Source organism: Panthera leo, chromosome B2, assembly GCF_018350215.1.
Source record: "Panthera leo isolate Ple1 chromosome B2, P.leo_Ple1_pat1.1, whole genome shotgun sequence".
In the NCBI taxonomy this organism is placed as follows: domain Eukaryota; kingdom Metazoa; phylum Chordata; class Mammalia; order Carnivora; family Felidae; genus Panthera; species Panthera leo.
Window position 1 is genome coordinate 2406344 of NC_056683.1, and position 20592 is coordinate 2426935.

The window sequence follows — 20592 nt, forward strand, 5'->3', positions numbered from 1 at the left end:
CCATTTCATCGGTTTCCTTTTAGTTTTGTTAATTGTCTCCTTTGCTATGCTGAAAATTTTTATCTTGATGAGTCCCACTAGTTCTTTTTTACTTTTATTTCCCTTGCCTTTGAAGACATGTCAAGTAAGAAGTTGCTGTGGCTGAGGTCAAAGAAGTTGCTGCCTGCTTTCTCCTCTGGGGTTTTGATGGTTTCCTGTCTTACATTTAGGCCTTTCATCCATTTTGAATTCATGTTTGTGTATGGTGTAAGACAGTGGTCCAATGTCATTTTTCTGCATGTTGCTGTCCAGTTCTTCCAGCGCCATTTGCTTAAGAGACTGTCTTTTTCCCATTGGATACTCTTTCCTGCTTTGTTGAAAATTAGTTGGCTGTGTATCTGTGAGTCCATTTCTGGGTTACCTATTCTATTCCACTGGAGTATGTGTCTGTTTTATGCCAATACCATACTGTCTTGATGATTACAGCTCTGTAACAAAGACTAAGTCCGGGATTGTGATGCCTCCTGCTTTGGTTTTCTTTTTCAATGTTACTTTGGCTATTTGGTGTCTTTTATGGTTCCATACAAATTTTAGGATTGTTCTAGCTCTGTGAACAATGCTGGTGCTACTTTGATGGGGATTGTATTGACTGTGTAGTTTGGTTTGGGCATTATCGACATGTTATAGTAGTTGTTTTTCCAATTCATGAGCATTCAGTGTTTTTTTTTTTTCCATTTCTGTGTCCTCTTCAGTTTCTTTCACAAGCTTTCACTAATTTTTAGCATACATATCTTTTACCTCGTTAGTTAGGTTTGTGCCTAGGTATTTTGTGGGTTTTGGTGCAATTGTAAATGGGATCGATTCCTTGATATGTCTTTCTGTTGCTTCATTATTGGAATATAGCAATGGAACCAGTTTCTGCATATTGTTTTTACATCCTGTGACTTTATGAATTCATGGATCAGTTCTAGCAAATTTTTCGTGGAGCTTTCAAGTTTTTCACCTAGAGTATCATGTCATCTGCGAAAAGTAAAAGTTTGATTCCTTCTTTGTCAATTTGTATTCCTTTTATTTCATTTTGTTGTCTGATGGCTGAGGCTCGGACTTCCAACATTATGTTAAACAACAGTGGTGAGAGTGGACATCCCTGTCGTGTTTCTGATCTCAGGGAGAAAGCTCTCATTTTTTCCCCATTGGCGATGATATTAACTGTGGGCCTTTCATATATGGCTTTATGATATTAAGGTATGTTCCTTCTATCTCGACTTTCTTGAGGATTTTTCTGAAGAAAAGATATTCTGTTTTGTCAGATGCCTTTTCTGCATCTATTGACAGGATCACCTGGTTCTTATCCTTTCTTCTATTAATGTGAAGTATCACGTTGCTTGATTCATGAATATTGACCCAGCCCTGCAGCCCAGGAATAAATCCCACTTGATCATGGTGAATAATTCTTTTAATGTACTGTTGAATTCAATTGCTTAGTATCTTCTTGAGAATTTTTTCATACATGTTCATCAGGGAGATTGGCCTGTAATTCTCCTTTTTATGGGGTGTCTGTCTACTTTGGGAATCAAGGTCATGCTGGCTTCATAGAATGAGTCGGGAGCTTTCCTTCCAGTTCTATTTTTTGGAACATCTTGAGAAGGATAGGTATGAACTCTGCTTTAAATGTCTGGTAGAATTCCCCAGGAAAGCCATCTGACCCAGGACTCTTATTTGTTGGGAGATTTTCGATAACCGATTCAATTTCTTCATGGATTATGGGTCTGGTCAAATTTTTTCATTTCTCCCTGTTTGAATTTTGTTATGTGTAATGTCTAGAAATTTGTCAATTTCTTTCAGATTGTCCTGTTTGTTGGCCTAAAATTTTTCATATTATTCTGTAATAATGGTTTGTATTCTGTGGGGTTGATTGTGATCTCTCCTTTTTCATCATGATTTTATCAATTTGGGTCCTCTCTCTTTTCTTTTTGAGATGTTTGGCTAAAGGTTTCTCAACTTTGTTTAGTCTTTCAAAAAAAAAAAACAAAAACAGACCAGCTTTTAGATTCATTGATCTCTTCTGACATTTTTTAAAATTCTAGATTGTTTATTTCAGCTCTAATCATTATAATTTCTTTTTTCCTGCTGGTTTTGGACTTTCTTTACTAATGTTTTTCCAGCTCCTTTCAGTGTGATATTCGGTTCTGTATTTGGGACCTTTCTTGTTTCTTGAAATAAGCCTGGATTGCAATGTATTTCTGCTTAGGACTGCCTTTGCTGTACCCCAAAGGATTTGGACTGTTGTGCTTTCATTTTCATTTGCTTCCATATATGTTTAAATTTCTTCTTTAATTTCCTGGCTGACCCATTCATTCTTTTGTAAGATGTTCTTTAAACTCCATGTATTTGGGGGGAGGGAGGAGTTCCAAATCTTCTCTTGTGCTTAATTTCGTGTTTCATACCGTTGTGATCTGAAAATATGCATGGTAAGGTCTCAATCCTTTTATATTTGTTGAGAACTGTTTTGTGAGCCAGTATGTGATCTATTTTGGAGAATGTTCCATGTGCACTTGAGAAGAATGTGTATTCTGATGTTTTTGGATGGAAAGTTCTGAATATTTCTGTTGAGTTTATCTGGTCCAAAGTGTCATTCAGCGTCGTTGTTTCCTTACTGATTTTTGGCCTTGATATCTGTCCATTGTTGTAAGTGGAGTATTAAAGTCCCCTATAATCACAGTATTATTTTCCATATATTTATTTATGTTTATGATTAATTGACTCATATATTTGGGTATTTACATCTTTGGGGGCATAAATTGTTACCATCGTTAGTTCTTATTGATGGATAGACCCCTTAATTATGATATAATTGCCTCCTTCATCTCTTGTTACAGACCTTGTTTTAAAGTCTAGTTTGTCTGATGGCTACCCTGGCTTTCTTTTGGCATCCAGTAGCATGATAGATGGTTCTCCATCCCCTCACTTCCAGTCTGCAGGTGTCCTCAGAACTGAAAGGAATCTCTTATAGGTAGCATACAGACGCATGTTATTTTTCCATCCATTCTGATGCCCTGCGTCTTTTGATTGGGGCATTTAGTCCATTTTCATTCATAGTGATTATTGAAAGATATGGATTTAGTGTCATCATGTTATCTGGGGGTTTCATGCTTGTGGTGATGTCTCTGGTCCCTGTAGTCTTTGCCACATTCCGCTCAGAGTCCCCCTTAGGATCTCTTGCAGGGCTGGGATAGTGGTAATGAATTCCTTCAGTTTGTGTGTGGGAAAACCTTTATCTCTCCTTCTATTCTGAATGGCAGGCTTGCTGGGTAAAGGATTCTTGGCTGCATATTTTTCCTGTTCAGCATAGTGAAAATTTCCTGCCACTCCTTTCTAGAATGGCCTGCGAAGTTTCAGTAGATAGGTCTGCTACTACCCTTATGTGTCTACCCTCGAAGGTTAAGACGTGTTTGTCCCTGGCTGATTTCAGAATTCTCTCTTTATTTTGTATTTTGCCAGCTCCACTATGCTATGTTGTGGTGTAGACTTGTTTTTGTTGCTTTTGAAAGGAGTTCTCTGTGCCTCCTGCACTTGCATGTCCGTTTCCTTCCCCAGATGAAGTTCTCAGCTGTAATTTCTCAAATAAAACTTCTGACCTTTCCTCTCTCTCTTCTTCTGGAACTCCTATGATACAGATATTATTACTTTTCATTGAATCACTTGGGTCTCGAATTCTACCCTCATGATCTAGCAATTCCTTTTCCTGCTTTTTTTTCAGCTTCATTATTTTCCATAATTTTATCTTCTATTCTATCTATATCTATATCCATCTATAGCTATATAGATATATATCTATATAGATAGAATTTCTATCTATATTCTCTCCCCTGCTTCTTCCATTCTTGCTGTCACTGTGTCTAGTTTATTTTGCATCTCATTTACAACATTTCTTAATTCATTGTGACTATTTCCTGCGTCTTTGATCTCTGGAGGAAGAGCTTCTCTGCTGTCTTGTCCATTTTTTTCAAGCTCAGCTATTAGTGTTATGACTTGGATTCTAAATTCTCGTTCAGATATACTGTTTATATCTCTTTTGAGAAATTCTCTAGCTGCCATTTCTTCCTTGAATTTCTTTTTAGGATAATTCTTCTATTTCATCATTTTGGCTACTTCTGGGTTTTATGTGGTTAGTAGGTTGTTATGTGTCCTGCCCCTGCAAGGACTACTATATCAAAAGGGGTCATACACTCTCCAGGATCTGGTACTTGAAGAAGCGTTGTTGGTGTGCGTTGCATGCACTCTGTTCTTACATTTTTGGCTGCTTTATCTCACTGTTTCTAGTGGTGGGTTGTTTGGAACTTCCACTAGGTGTGCTCAGATTTGTTCACTGAAGTCACCCTGGAAAAAGGAAAAAGGGGGGGAGGGGAAATTTCATTCTGTATAAAGGGAGAAATGAAAGGGGCAGGAAACAATACCTGGCAGACAATCAAAGAAACTATATGGGTTAGTCAAGAGAGAGAGGAAGAATGGGGGAAATAAAGAAGGAGATGCACTGGGAAGATGGCAGCTTAGGAGGACACTGGGCTCACTGCGCATCCTGCAAATCACTTAGATTCCACCCACACCTGCCTGAATAGCATGGAAAATCACCAGAAGACTAGCAGAACAGATTCTCCAGAGCCAAGCATAGACAAGAGGTCCGTGGGAGAGGATAGGAAGGGTGGAGTAGCGGTGCACGGTACAAGGACTGGCGGGAGGGAGCCGGGGCAGAGGGGCGGCCCGCTGGCAAAGCAGACCCCCCGGGTCTGGCTGGCAAAAGCGGAGTGGCCTGACAGAGTGTGTTCAGACGTCAAGCGGGACTTAACCCCTGGAAGGTTATGAGTTAAGAGATCTGCTCAGAGAAAAGGAGGGCTGGAGGACATCACGAGGGAGAGTTGTTGAGCCCCAGATGACAGAGCTCAGCTTGGCGGGGAACAAAGGCATTTGCCAGCACCATCTCCCTCGCCCATCCCCCAGCCAAAATTCCAAAGGGAACCAGTTCCTGCCAGAGAACTTGCTTGCACAGCGCAAACACCCAACACTGTGCTTCTTCGGATCCATCCCTCCAGCGAGTCTGATTCCCTCCCGGTGCTGCAGGGCCCCTCCCGTAGCAGATCACCAGAGGAGAAGCAAGCTAAATCTGCCCCTCCCACCCGCGTGCACCTTGCCAATCCACCCCAGCTAATACACCAGATCCCCAGCACCACAAGCCTGGCAGGGTGCAAGTAGCCCAGACAGGCCACCCCACCCCACAGTGAATCCTGCCCCTAGGAGAGGGAAAGAGAAGGCACACACCAGTTTGTGGCCCCATTGGTGGCCTGGGGGCAGACTTCAGGTCTGACTGTGGCCCCACCCACCAACGCAAGTTATTCCAGACAGCACAGGAGAGGTACCTTGCAGTTCCGCACCACTCCAGGGACTATCCAAAATGAGGAAATGGAAGAATTCCCCTCCAAAAAACCTCCAGGAAATAATGACATCTAATGAACTGATCAGAAACGATTTAAACAATATAATAGAAAGTGAATTTAGAATAATATTCATAAAATTAATCTCTGGGCTTGAAAACAGTATAAAGGACAGCAGAGAATCTATTGCTACAGAGATCAAGGGACTAAGGAATAGTCAGGAGGAGATGAAAAACGCATTAAACGAGATGCAAAATAAAATGGAGATGACCAAAGCTCCGATTGAAGAGGCAGAGGAAAGAATAGGTGTACTAGAAGATAAAATTATGGAAAAAGAAGAAGCTGAGAAAAAGAGAGATAAAAAAATTCAGGAGTATGAGGGGAAAATTAGAGAACTAAGTGATGGACTAAAGAGAAATAATCTACGCATAATTGGTATTCCAGAGGAGGAACAGAGAGGGAAAGGTGCTGAAGGTGTACTTGAAGAAATAATAGCTGAGAACTTCCCTGATCTGGGGAAGGAAAATTGAAATCCAAGAGGCTCAAGGAACTCCCTTCAGAGGTAACTTGAATCGATCTTCTGCACGACATATCATAATGAAACTGGCAAAATACAGGGATAAAGAGATAATTCTGAAAGCAACTAGGGATAAACATGCTCTAACATATAAAGGGAGACCTATAAGACTCGTGACGGATCTCTCTACTGAAACGTGGCAGGCCAGAAAGGATTGGCAGGATATATTTCATGTGATGAACAGAAAAAATATGCAGCCGAGAATCCTTTATCCAGCAAGTCTGTCATTTAGAATAGAAGGAGAGATAAAGGTCTTCCCAAACAAACAAAAACTGAAGGAATTCGTCACCACTAAACCAGCCCTACAAGAGATCCTAAGGGGGATCCTGTGAGACAAAGTACCAGAGACATTGCTACAAGCATGAAACCTACAGACATCACAATGACTCTAAACCCATATCTTTCTATAATAACACTGAACATAAATGGACTAAATGCACCAACCAAAAGACATAGAGTATCAGAATGGATACAAAAACAACACTCATCTATTTTCTGTCTACAAGAGACTCATTTTAGACCTGAGGACACCTTCAGATTGAAAGTGAGGGGATGGAGAACTATTTATCACGCTAGTGTAAGTCAAAAGAAAGCTGGAGTAGCCATACTTATATCAGACAAACAAGACTTAAATTAAAGGCTATAACAAGAGATGAAGAAGGGCATTATATAATAATCACAGGGTCTATCCATCAAGAAGAACTAACAATTATAAACATCTATGAGCCTAATATGGGAGCCAAATATATAAAACAATTATTCACAAACATAAGCAACCTTATTGACAGGAATGTGGTAATTGCAGGGGACTTTAATACCCCACTTACAACAATGGATAGATCATCTAGACACACGGTCAATAAAGAAACAAGGGCCCTAAATGATACATTGGATCAGATGGACTTGACAGATATATTTAGAACTCTGCATCCCCAAGCAACAGAATATACTTTCTTCTTGAGTGCACATGGAACATTCTTCAAGATAGATCACATACTGGGTCACAAAACAGCCCTTCATAAGTATACAAGAATTGAGATCACACCATGCATACTTTTGGACCACAATGCTATGAAGCTTGAAATCAACCACAGGAAAAAGTCTGGAAAACCTCCAAAAGCATGGAGGTTAAAGCACACCCTACTAAAGAATGAATGGGTCAACCAGGCAATTAGAGAAGAAGTTCAAAAATATATGGAAACAAACGAAAATGAAACTACAACAATCCAAACGCTTTGGGATGCAGCGAAGGCAGTCCTGAGAGGAAAAGACATTGCAATCCAGGCCTATCTCAAGAAACAAGAAAAATCCCAAATACAAAATCTAACAGCACACCGAAAGGAACTACAAGCAGAGCAGCAAAGACACCCCATACCCAGCAGAAGAAGAGAAATAATAAAGATCAGAGCAGAAATAAACAATATAGAATCTAAAAAAACTGTAGAGCAGATCAATGAAACCAAGAGTTGGTTTTTTGAAAAAATAAACAAAATTGATAAACCTCTAGCCAGGCTTCTCAAAAAGAAATGGGAGATGACCCAAGAAGATAAAATCATGAATAAAAATAGAATTATTACAACCAATCCCTCAGAGATACAAGCAATTATCAGGGAATACTATGAAAAATTATATGCCAGCAAATTGGACAACCTGGAAGAAATGGACAAATTCCTAAACACCCACACACTTCCAAAACTCAAACTGGAGGAAATAGAAAGCTTGAACAGACCCATAACCAGCGAAGAAATTGAATCAGTCATCAAAAATCTCCCAACAAATAAGAGTCCAGGACCAGATGGCTTCCCTGGGGAATTCAGACATTGAAAGCAGAGATAATACCTATCCTTCTCAAGCTATTCCAGGAAATAGAAAGGGAAGGAAAACTTCCAGAGTCATTCTATGAAGCCAGTTTTACTTTGATTCCTAAACCAGACAGAGACCCAGTAAAAAAAGAGAACTACAGGCCAATATCCCTGATGAATATGGATACAAACATTCTCAATAAGATACTAGCAAATTGAATTCAACAGCATATAAAAAGATTATTCACCATGATCAAGTGGGATTCATTCCTGGGATGCAGGGCTGGTTCAACATTCGCAAATCAATCAACGTGATACATCTCATTAATAAAAGAAAAGATAAGAACCATATGATCCTGTCAATCGATGCAGAAAAGGCATTTGAAAAATTCAGCAACGTTTCTTAATAAAAACTCTCGAGAAAGTCGGGATAGAAGGAACATACTTAAAGATCATAAAAGCCATTTATGAAAAGCCCACAGCTAATATCATCCTCAATGGTGAATAACTGAGAGCTTCCCCCCTGAGATCAGGAACACAACAGGGGTGTCCACTCTCACTGTTGATTAACAAAGTGTTGGAAGCACTAGTGTCAGCAATCAGACAACAAAAGGAAATCAAAGGCATCAAAATTGGCAAAGATGAAGTCAAGCTTTCACTTTTTTGCAGATGGCATGATACTATACATGGAAAATCCGATAGACTCCACCAAAAGTCTGCTAGAACTGATACAAGAATTCAGCAAAGTTTCAGGATACAAAATCAATGTACAGAAATCAGTTGCATTCTTATACACTAATAATGAAGGAACAGAAAGACAAATAAAGAAACTGATCCCATTCACAATTGCACCAAGAAGCATAAAATACCTAGGAATAAACCTAACCAAAGATGTACAAGATCTGTATGCTGAAAACTATAGAAAGCTTATGAGGGATATTGAAGAAGATATAAAGAAATGGAAAGACATTCCCTGCTCATGGATTGGAAGAATAAATATTGTCAAAATGTCAATACTACCCAAAGCTATCTACACATTCAATGCAATCCCAATCAAAATTGCACCAGCATTCTTCTCGAAACTAGAACAAGCAATCCTAAAATTCATATGGAACCACAAAAGGCCCCGAATAGCCAAAGTAATTTTGAAGAAGAAGACCAAAGCAGGAGGCATCACAATCCCAGACTTTAGCCTCGACGACAAAGCTGTAATCATCAAGACAGCATGGTATTGGCACAAAAACAGACACATAGACCAATGGAATAGAATAGAAACCCCAGAACTAGACTCAGAAAAGTATAGCCAACTAATCTTTGACAAAGCAGGAAAGAATATCCAATGGAAAAAAGACAGTGTCTTTAACAAATGGTGCTGGGAGAACTGGACAGCAACATGCAGAAGAATGAAACTAGACCACTTTCTTACAACATTCACAAAAATAAACTCAAAATGGATAAAGGACCTGAATGTGAGACAGGAAACCATCAAATCCCTAGAGGAGAAAAGACCTCTCTGACCTCAGCCGCAGCAATATCTTACTTGACACATCCCCAAAGGCAAGGGAATCAAAAGCAAAAATTAACTATTGGGACCTCATGAGGATAAAAAGCTTCTGCACAGCAAAGGAAACCATCAACAAAACCAAAAGGCAACCAACGGAATGGGAAAAGATAGTTGCAAATGACATATTGGACTAAGGGCTAGTATCCAAAATCTATAAAGAGCTCACCAAACTCCACACCCAAAACACAAATAACCCAGTGAAGAAATGGGCAGAAAACATGAATAGACACTTCTCTAAAGAAGACATCCGGATGGCCAACAGGCACATGAAAAGATGCTCAATGTCGCTCCTCATCAGGGAAATGCAAATCAAAACCACACTCAGATATCAGCTCACGCCAGTCAGAGTGGCCAAAATGAACAAATCAGGAGACTATAGATGCTGGAGAGGATGTGGAGAAACGGGAACCCTCTTGCACTGTTGGTGGGAAGGCAAATTGGTGCAGCCACTCTGGAAAGCAGTGTGGAGTTTCCTCAGAAAATTAAAAATAGACCTACCCTATGACCCAGCAATAGCACTGCTAGGAATTTACCCAAGGGATACAGGAGTACTGATGCATAGGGGCACTTGTACCCCAATGTTTATAGCAGCACTCTCAACAATAGCCAAATAATGGAAAGAGCCTAAATGTCCATCAACTGATGAATGGATAAAGAAATTGTGGTTTATATACACAATGGAGTACTATGTGGCAATGAGAAAGAATGAATTATGGTCCTTTGTAGCAACATGGATGGAACTGGAGAGTGTGATGCCAAGTGAAATAAGCCATACAGAGAAAGACAGATACCATATGGTTTCACTCTCATGTGGATCCTGAGAAACTTAACAGAAGCCCATGGGGGAGGGGAAGAAAAAAAAAAGAGGTTAGAGTGGGAGAGAGCCAAAGCATAAGAGACTCTTAAAAACTGAGAACAAACTGAGGGTTGATGGGGGGTGGGAGGGAGGGGAGGGTAGGTGATGGGTATTGAGGAGGGCATCTTTTGGGATGAGCACTGGGTGTTGTATGGAAACCAATTTGACAATAAATTTCATGTATAAAAATAAATAAATAAATAAATAAATAAATAAATAAATAAATAAATAAATAAATAAAATACTCTATAGTTTTCATGGGAAAAAAAAAAAGAACGGGTAAAGCAAAAATGATCATAACTTCCAAAAAAAAATGAAGAAGGAGATGCAGAAGCGGTGTAAAACAGAATAGAGTAAAAGTGCCTGATTATACAAACAAACACACAGAATAGAGCAAGAAAGGAAAAAAAAAAAAATATATATATATATATATACCAAAAAATCCCCAGAAACTATAAGCCTGATTCCACAGGGAAGATAAAAAATGAGGAGGGTAGAAAGAAAAGGAATGGAGAAGAGAAGGAAAGAAAAGAGAAGAGAGAGAAAAAAAAAGACTAACACACAAGACCACAGGACAGTTGTCTGTTGGCACTTGGGAACAGGGGCTGTGCTGGTCTGGAGGAGGGGCTGTCTGGCTCAGTCAGTGTCAATCTCATTCTGGTAGATAAGCAGATACCAGGTTGGGAGGGGCGGGTTTGGTGTACAAGGTCGGCCTCCACTAGGGGCTGCTGTCCTGTTCCCTGAAGCCCCACCGTGTGGTGATGGGGAGGAAAATGGTGACACTTCAGTGTCTCCTCTCCAGACTGGGTGTTCCGAACCGTGCTGTGCAGGTGGCCCTCACAAAGTAGCGTGGGCAGCTGGCCAGTGTGCCCCACATCTCCCATGGCTCCCCAGGGTGCTGCTGGGATCCAAACCCTGAGGTCCTAAAGGATCCTGTTCTGGGTGGACCATTCTAGGGTAGAGCCACCCCCCACATGACAAAGTGCCTCTGGCTGGTGGGTACCTGCAGGGTCTTCTGTCTTTGGGGGGCAATATACCCTCTTTGCCTAGTATACAAGGCGGGGAGGCTGTCCTCTCCCAGTGCACCCCCCCCCATGGCTACTGAGCCCCTGAGACTGCTACCCCCAGGGGGCCAGCTCCCCTCCCCCCAGGTGTGCCACAAAGGCACACACACATGGTAGGCTTTGGTCCTGAGAAAGTTGAACACCCCTGAAAACTCTGATCTTCACTCCTAAGTCTGTTTGCAAAGTAGAAACTGGCTTTCTCTTTATTTCTCATTCCCCTCAGTGGTCTGGAGAGGTTTTTCTCTTGTCCAAGTACAATCCAAAACTTCCACAGCCTCCCTTTCTCTTCATCTCTCCATAGAACGTGTTCCCTCCCCTCCATGTCTACACCTCCCGTTTTGTCTCCCCCCGTTCTCAAACACAGCACCTCTGTCCCACCAAGCTCAGAGATTTTTCTGTCATTCAGCAGCCTGGGTTTCTGGGTATTCCAAGTATTCTGACCTCAATACAGCTGTGTTTGAGGGACAAGGGAAATCCTGGTCTCCCTACTTCTCTGCTCTCTTAACTCTTCTTCCAACATGTATTAGATTCGGCATACAACATAATGATTCAATATTTGTATATATTCTGGAATGATCACCACAATAAATCTGGTTAACATGTGTTGCTGACCATAGTTACCTTTTATTTTTTTGTGAGGAGAACTTTTAACATCGATTCTCTTAGCAATTTTCAAGTACACAATTTAGTACATCACGAATTCTGCCTTTAAATCTGGATCAGCTCATGGAGCTTGATGGCAGCATAAGACAGGACAGCACATAAGTGACTCTTATGATGGAATTATCAGGGAATTATCATGGAATTATCATGGAATTATCAGGGAATCCACAGTATGATCAAGGATGCCAGAGGTGGTGACTGAGAGGTCAGTTGGTCCCTTTCTAGGAGTGGAGAATCAAGAGAAAAAACTCCTGTGTGGGTTGAATTGTGCCCACCCCCCCACCAAGATATGTCCATAATCTAACACTTGGTGCATATGAAGGTGGCTTTATTTGAAAATAGAGTCTTTGAAGATGTGATCAAATTCAGATGAGGCCATACATGAATAAGGTGGCTTTCATCCAGAATGGCCTATTTCCTGAGAATAAGAAGGGAAAACAGAGACAGAGACACAGGCACAGGGAGAAGACTAGGTGATGATAGAGGCCGAGCTGGAACAATGTTCAGTCTACAACCAAGGATGCCAAGGATTTCTGGCAACATCTGAAGCTCTAAGAAAGACATAGAACACATCATCCTTTAGAAGCTTCAAGGAGAGGGTGTCCCAGATGACACCTGATTTTGGACTGGCCTCCAGAGCCATGAGAGAATAAGTGTCTTGTTTTAAGTCCCCAATACTGGTACTTTTTATGGAAGCCCCAAGGAATGTGTACAGCTACTATGGGTGGGGAGATATTTACTGAAATCATCCAAGTAGATATGCCAGATTGGGCCCTGGGAAGTATGAGATTGTCCTTGGAGAGAGGGCTAGGATCTTGATACACTGGCACAATGATCTCTGGTGGTTCAGTTGAAGTGTGATTATTTTTAAAGGGGAAATGGGTAAAGACAGAATTAAAGGTAAAGGACTTCAGGCTGTAGAAGAATCAGAAAGCAATGGTCACTGATATGTGAGACTATTAGGCTGAATAGTTTCATAAAAACTGCATGAAGGCCATTTTAGCAGAGAGTGGCTGATAGCAAGGTTTTATGGATGGTGACGGGGAAAATAGACTGAGAATAGATGTGACTTTATCCAGAACTGCTAGTAGTTATTTGCATTTACACAGCACTTTACAGTTTTTCATGCCTTTTCATATACTCTTATTTATGTCCCATAGCACCGAGAGATATTATCCTTACATTATAGCCGAGCACACTCTGGAACTGAGAGGTTAAGTTCTTAGTTGAAATGACAGAATTTAAAATGATGGGGCCACGATGTGAACCTACACATACAGACTTCCAAATATGCTCTTTCCAGGGCACTATGGAGGATTTTTGAAAATTGCTTTTAATAAGCCCACCCCTCCTACCAGGTGAAGACTACAGGTTACCAAAAGGCCGTGATCAACTGTTCTTAATGATTTAGCTCACTGAACTAAGATTTCCTAACAGTGATCACAAGCATTATGTTTATAATTTTCCATTTAAAGTTATTAATTTGTTCAGAGTTTAATTACACAATAATTGTAGCATTGGTCCTCAAATGGCCAAAGTTAAAATAATTTTAATATAGGAAGATAGAAATTGGTTCATACTGTTTTAATTTTTCTTGTATATTTAGTAGCTTGAACAGCGATTTGTTCATTGGTTAAATATTCTAAGACATAGTGAACCAAACGCTGGAATCTTCCTAATGCACATGATTTGTGAGCATTGACATGACTGTATGTTTTGGGTGTGAAGGGGAGTGGATGACAGCAGCGTAGCAAGTGACCTATGGCTTCTTTCCACATGTCTGGGCCTCTAGTGCTCACAGTTCCTTCCTCGTCAATGTCATAGACCCAGTTGGTTTAGGTTCCAGGAGATTCCCACGAAGATGCACTGGTTTGGGAGGACCCGCCCCCAGAAGCCCACGGGAGCAATGGAGTGTCCAGCGCCAGCCTGGGAGCACTGCTTCCCCAGGGCCTCCAGAGTCTCTCCTTCTGCAAGAGAGGGCGCGGGGCTGTGTGTGTTGCAAACAGGGAGCCACCAGGTGTCGTTACCGCTGACTCTGGGTGGACATGTGGGTGCACACGTCCCACCTGTTGTGTGAGATGTCCTTGGGCGTGAGAGTCCCTTTAGGAACGAACTCCTTCTCAGTGTGGAACCATGACACCAGATGCCTGCTTTGCATTCTGGCCCTGTGTTACCGCGCCTGTGATTACTTCAACCCTTTCTGAGCTTCTCGAACTTGGAAACTGTCTTGCCCATCAATGTCTTGTTTTCGCTGCCATTTTCCTTCTATTTTCACTTTTAGTGAGGTTTCTGTTCTCTGTTTAATGCGAATCTCTGTGTGTTTCCTGTCTCTTTCAGCTTCTGATATTTGTCTGTCTGTATTTGTCTTCTGTCTCTTTCCCTCTTTTTGAGACTTTCCCTCTTCACTGTCCCCACTTAAGCTCTTTACCCATTTATCCAGTGGTGACCACGGCAAACAAACGCAGGGCAGCAGTGCAGGACGGTCGTGTCTCCCTTAGGAAGGCCGGACTGTTCCCGCTACTTCCCTCAGATGGAGGATGATGGTGAGGAAGAGGGTCAGGTGGCCGGGACAATTTAGAGACCAGAAATGGCCGGTTTGAGAATGTACTGAGCTGGCGAAAATTTGCCAGCATAATGAAAAGCATAATGATGAAAAGCATAATAGCAGGTGTTGACACCCGGAGGGTATTGTCTTTGCCAGTTTTCCCCTTAACTCTCAGGTTGGGGTCTAGCTGGTATGGGAATAACGTAGAAAATTCAAATGTAAGAATGGCTTTTTAGAATTTTTGTTTGTGTGTTTATTTATTTTTGAGAGAGCAAGAGAGAGACAGAGCATGAGCAGGGAGAGGCAGAGAGAGAGAGGGAGACACAGAATCCGAAGCAGGCTCCAGGCTCTGAGCTGTCAGCACAGAGCCTGACAAGGGGCTCGAACTCAGGAGCCAGGAGATCATGACCTGAGGCAAAGCCGGATGCTTAACCGACTGAGCCCCCCCAGGTGCCCCCAAATGTAAGAATGTTTTTAGCAGGAGGTAGTTTATCTCTTTAGGCAGAACATGACAAAGGAAACTGGAAGTTACAGATCTTTGAGAAACAGCCACAAATACCCATCAACTTCCTTCCATTTTTCTTAGTAATTATTTATAACTCTCCTGATAATTCAAAATCAATTTGATCTTAAAAGCAAGACTAGCTGATTTAAATAAACCACATACATTTTATTAAAAAGACATAAATTTTTAAATTCTCTGAGAACATCATTAAAACCTATGGATATAAACAGAACAGTGGTTTAGAGGATTTGAGTTTTTTCCCCATGAAAACATTAGAAGTTTTGTAGAATTTGGTGGCCATCTTTTATATTCACGCTAAAGATTAAAATGTGCCTAATTATTAGCTGTGTGAATCCATATAAGTTGGCTATGAATGAAATTAAATAAAAAATTTATTCACATATTTACATTTAAAATCAAGTAACTGAATGGATTCTTCCTTACATATTTATATGTAAATATTTTGGGCAATTGTTAGGAAAACATCTTAAGTGTTCTGAAACATGTAGGTCATTCACACATTGGAGCTAAGGTAGCTGGGGAGGTCTAGAGAGCTACTTGACCTGTATGAGATATGTGAACTTATAGAAGAGTCAGATTGGTCTCCTGTGGCATTGTCCTCCATAGTCATTGTCCTTGAGGATTGCCATGTCTGGGCAGCTCAGTGACATGGGCTCATTAAGAGTGTGGGGCATCCATTCCCCAGAGACGTCAGCGAAAGAAGGGACTTGGTTCTGTGTGCCAGCCCAGCCACAGCTCAGTCACTGCACCCTCTCGCCTGCTTGTAAGGGTCTCATAGTCACACAGGCAGGTCATTGTATTCGGGAAACCATACTGAGAGTTTGGGACTGCCTTCATCTTCTATCTCCAAGAGCCAGAGTGCAGATCTCTGGTACCACATGAGGATCTGTGAAGTCATCCTGAGAAAGTGTCCTTTTGCTTAAGAAAAATGCATGGATGACCCAGTGGTGGTATAGTCAACCTTTGCATTTCCTGCAGGCACTGATTCTACACGTCTGTGTTCCCATCCCCAGAACTGAATTTAGACAGTAACTTGGAATGAGGTAGGGAAATAGCTTAGACCAACAGAGAAGGTGAGAGAAGGTGAGTAAAATGGAACAAAGTCTCTGTGTTGCTCTAGGAATTGGCAAATTAGGTTATTTTCAGATGCAAATGTTCTTGAAACAAAAATGCTAAATGGTTTGCATGTATGGTCAGTTGTCCAAAGGAACCGACTATGAAAGTTGTCAAATAATATAACTAAATTTAATTGTTCATTAGAAATGCCACCAAGTCATTCCTAGACTTTTCATTCTATTTCAGTACATTCATTATACCTCTGGATGCATGTGTAGAAAATTGTTAAATATTCATGTTTAGTGATAATAAAATGTGCCCTTTCTGCATAAGTGTAAAAGTTTTAGATCACATGCTCCCATGCTTTCTCTTTGTTTCCTTACTGTCTGTGAAATGGGACAATATTTGTTCTCTATGTAAAAACTCATTATCAGTATTTATATTTTCTAAATGCTCATTTTCTCCCTTATGGGTTACCAAAATATCTAAAATATGTATGGAGATTTTAAAAGGTATGTTGAAAATTACAACAGGGAAGTTCCATATTGTGAATATTATCTCATTGCATCTTTATGTTGACTTTATTGTTAACAAGGTATGATGACCACTCATGGGAATACAAATACCAATATGAAAGAGACAAAGTTATGAAGAGAGTTGAATGTTCATTCATTTATCATTACCACTCGAGACCACATTGTCAAATGACAACTTGTGTGCATGTGTATGTGTGTGTGTGTGTGTGTGTGTGTGTGTGTGTGTGTTCCTGTGTGTGTGTGAATGCACTGAGGTGATGTGTAAAGTACACCATGTTCCGACCTTCTATCCTTGCACACCATCATGAGTGGACTCTTGTATGAACACTGTTGGTGACCTGCCCAGACGCTCTTTACCTACAGGGGCTCTAATCCAAACCCTACGTGGTATGAGTTGGGGCTCCAGAGTTCACGGCCATTCCTTTCATGAGAGAATTTCCCTTAGCTGAAAGGGAGGCACATTGCCAGGCGGTCTGGGGAAACTGGTGGGGGCAGCTCACAGCCAGTGACAGACTATGGGATGGATAGAAGGTGCCAATGCCAAGGCAGGACTGCAATTCATGCTCCAGAGCTGTGCTGTCCAATACTTTAGTAAGTAGCCACGTTACCTGCTTACATTTAAATTCATTAAATTAAATAAAATATAAAATTCAATTTCTTACCTAGGACATTTTAAATGCTCAGGTATGACAGGTGGAGAGTGGGCATAGTATTGGACAGTGAAGACAGAGTATTTCTACCATCACAGATGGATGGTTCTACTGGAGAGTTCTGTCCAGCTTCCATGGGATCAGGCTCCTGCTCTGTTCACTGGAGACCACATCCTTGCTAGCAACATTCCCTGCTGTTTTCTTTCCCTCACCCCATTTCCCCAAGAGCATTCCGTGAATAAACAACACGCAGTGGAAATCCTACTTCATCGTCTTCTTCCATAGAACCTGTCCTACAGCCCTGTCAGTGTTCATCACATCTGTCATTTCCTATGTAGTGATGGCTGCATTCCCCTCATTTTCTCATCCCCCATCATCATTGGGGGCCTGTTCTCATATGTCTGAGGTCAGCTCAGACCCATGAGACAGAAGCATCAAGCAACCAACAGCAATTCAGTCATAGCACTGAGGCTGCAGAAATCTTGCCCGCACTTTTTCAGGATTCATTCAGAACCGGATAGGGCAGCGTGTGTATGTGAAATATATCAGCGAATGTTATATATTTGAAATGTCTTAAATAGAAACATTATCTTGAGATCTTTTCCTTTAAGACGTGTAGTGTGCATACACTAGTATCTAGTTTTGTGGACATAAGTATTCTCGCGCTAAAACTTAGAATTGTATCAGCATTGAGCTACTATGGTAATTGGAAATTACTACTTTATCACCTTACGTGTGTCAGTACTCTGGATTTAACCTCTCACATTTGATGCATTTCTCTTAGTTATTACTGTAACATTGTGTTCTTCTGAGATGTCATTTGAATATATACTTTTTTGATGTGAATTATTACATAGATTGGCAGTGTCTTTATTTTGTAGCTCCTGTTAATTTTTATTTTCACTAATAACATTTCTTTCTCTCCGTGTATAATCTCTGGGTTTTTTTCAAGTATTTGTCTTTCATATGCAAATTAATAATATAGGTGTAATCTATCACTGGGCTTTTCTGTACCGTGTCATATCATGTTAGTTGCTAGGGACACATACTTTGCTCCTGTGCCCAGGAAGGACGTGTTCAACATTTCCATCCAGTTTTACTTATATAGTTTGTCTCACATGAATCAGTCCGTCTTACTGCATTCAGTTATTTCATGCTACCAAACTTAGATGATGGTTTTTTGTCTAATTACACCATCCTTCAATTTTTTTTAAATGTTTGTTTGTTTTTGAGGGAAAGACTGAGTGCGTGCAGGGGAGGGGCAGAGAGAGAAGGAGACACAGAATCTGAAGCAGGTTCCAGGCTCCAAGCTGTCAGCATGAAGCCCAACATGGGGTTTGAACCCACGAACCGCAAGATCATGACCTGAGCTGACGTGGGCGCTTAACCGACTGAGCCACCCGGGTGCCCCCAATTACAACATTTTTTAAATGTGGTGAGAAGGAAATGAAATGCAATTTCCCATTAACCTCAGTGGACACACGTCCTTTCTCTTGGAAGACTGCTCTGTGTGGTGCACAAGCAAGGGGACAAGGAAGGAACAGAGTGACCTAGTTCGACAGAACACATATTCTTGAGAATCGATGGGAGAATGCATTTTGCAACCTGATCTTTCCCATGTGTGGTGTTCCTAAAGGATAATAATTTTCCTGAATTGTAATGAGAACAATAGTAGTAAGATGGCATACTATGATATGAGTGCTGTAGTTCCCTCCCCAGATGCTCTCCAGCATGACACTGGGAGCAATTGTACCACACAGGGACGATGACATTCTTGTGTGTGCTTCAGTGTGCATCTCTTTTGTCTGATATTTTATTTTTCAACTGAAAATCATAAGCATTTTTGTACCTGTCAGATAGATAGCCATTATGTATTCTTTCACACACGCACACACACACACACACACACACATACATATGCGCACACACATGATCCTGGAAAGCAGCAAATCATATTCACAAGTTCATCTCACCAGGATTTTACTTTTTCTCAGCTGTCTTCTTTGTCCTGATTGACATAATATCGTTAACATATATCATGATTTTATTCTCAAGGTGCAGTAGTATATTGGTGTTTTCTTGGGATAAGTTTACATTTTATTTTTGTATTTCCTCACTTTGGTAGTGCTTCCTTAAGCAGGCACATTAAAAACTTTATGGGCAATTTATTTCAGGTAAATGTATCGATAGGTGTGCGTGTGTGCATGAGACTCAAGCATGGTTTGTTTTTATTTGTTCTTCTGAGCAGGTGTTAGTCAGAGGACACGTCCTGTTGTTGCACACTTAGCCTGTCACAAATAACTGTATAATGATTTCTATTAAGAAAATTTTTCTGCACAGATTTTTTGTGTGGAGACCACTGATCATATGTTTATACGAAATCAAAGGAGATATAAAATAGTGTGAAATACCGTATCGTCTCTTCAAATATTATGAGTATTTTATGCCCGTTTTGTACCTGTTTCTTTCACACTTCAATGGGTCGTCCCCCAAACCTGATTCAGATTTTAAAACTCTTAGAAGAATTAAAAATGCATGGTATGCCCAAGCATTTGAATATGATACAACTGAAGGACTCATTTTCTGATGCCTCTTTGGTCAGTGTATAACTATTCATCTTCTTCAGTAGTAAGCATGGGTAGAAAATGGTCATCACCCAGCCTCATACTTGGCAATGTGTTTGGTCCAGTGTCACTAATTCTGCAAGGTAGCTCGCAGAAAGCTGATAATTGACGTAATGTGGATAGATGTCTGAGACCTTGTATAATACCAAAATATTGGTTTCCTTATGCCTTTCCTTATAGTACTTAAAGTTTTACATTATACTTCTTTGACCCATGATTACTTTGAGAATGTATCTGTCTTTATCTGTGTGTGTTTATCTCTGTATTTATTTTATCATAGGGAGTGATGTAAAACATTACAGATTATACATAATTACATGGTTGGATAACTTTTAAAATGTTTATTCTGATTAGGATGTCGATAAGGAATAATCCTACCACTTTCAGGAATTTTATGAACTCTAATTGGTAACGTGTGAGATGGAAGTGTGCACGAGGAAGAGGAAAGTGTTGGTCAATAGATTTTAGAGTTCATATTCTAGCTGGTTCTGCACGGCCAATGAATTTTCAGAGTTCCTGTTAAATTGGTGTGATAATTTGAAGCATTTTTCAACCAAAAGTTAAGAATTGTAATTGAATGGTGGTTTTTCAGGTTCTCTCTGATTGTTTAATTTTTTTCCTACCATACCAAAAACAAAAACAAAAAAACAAAAACCTGTGTCTTTCCCAAATATAATACAGTAGTTAGAGATGCAATACTGCCAAAATGTTTATGGAGAAA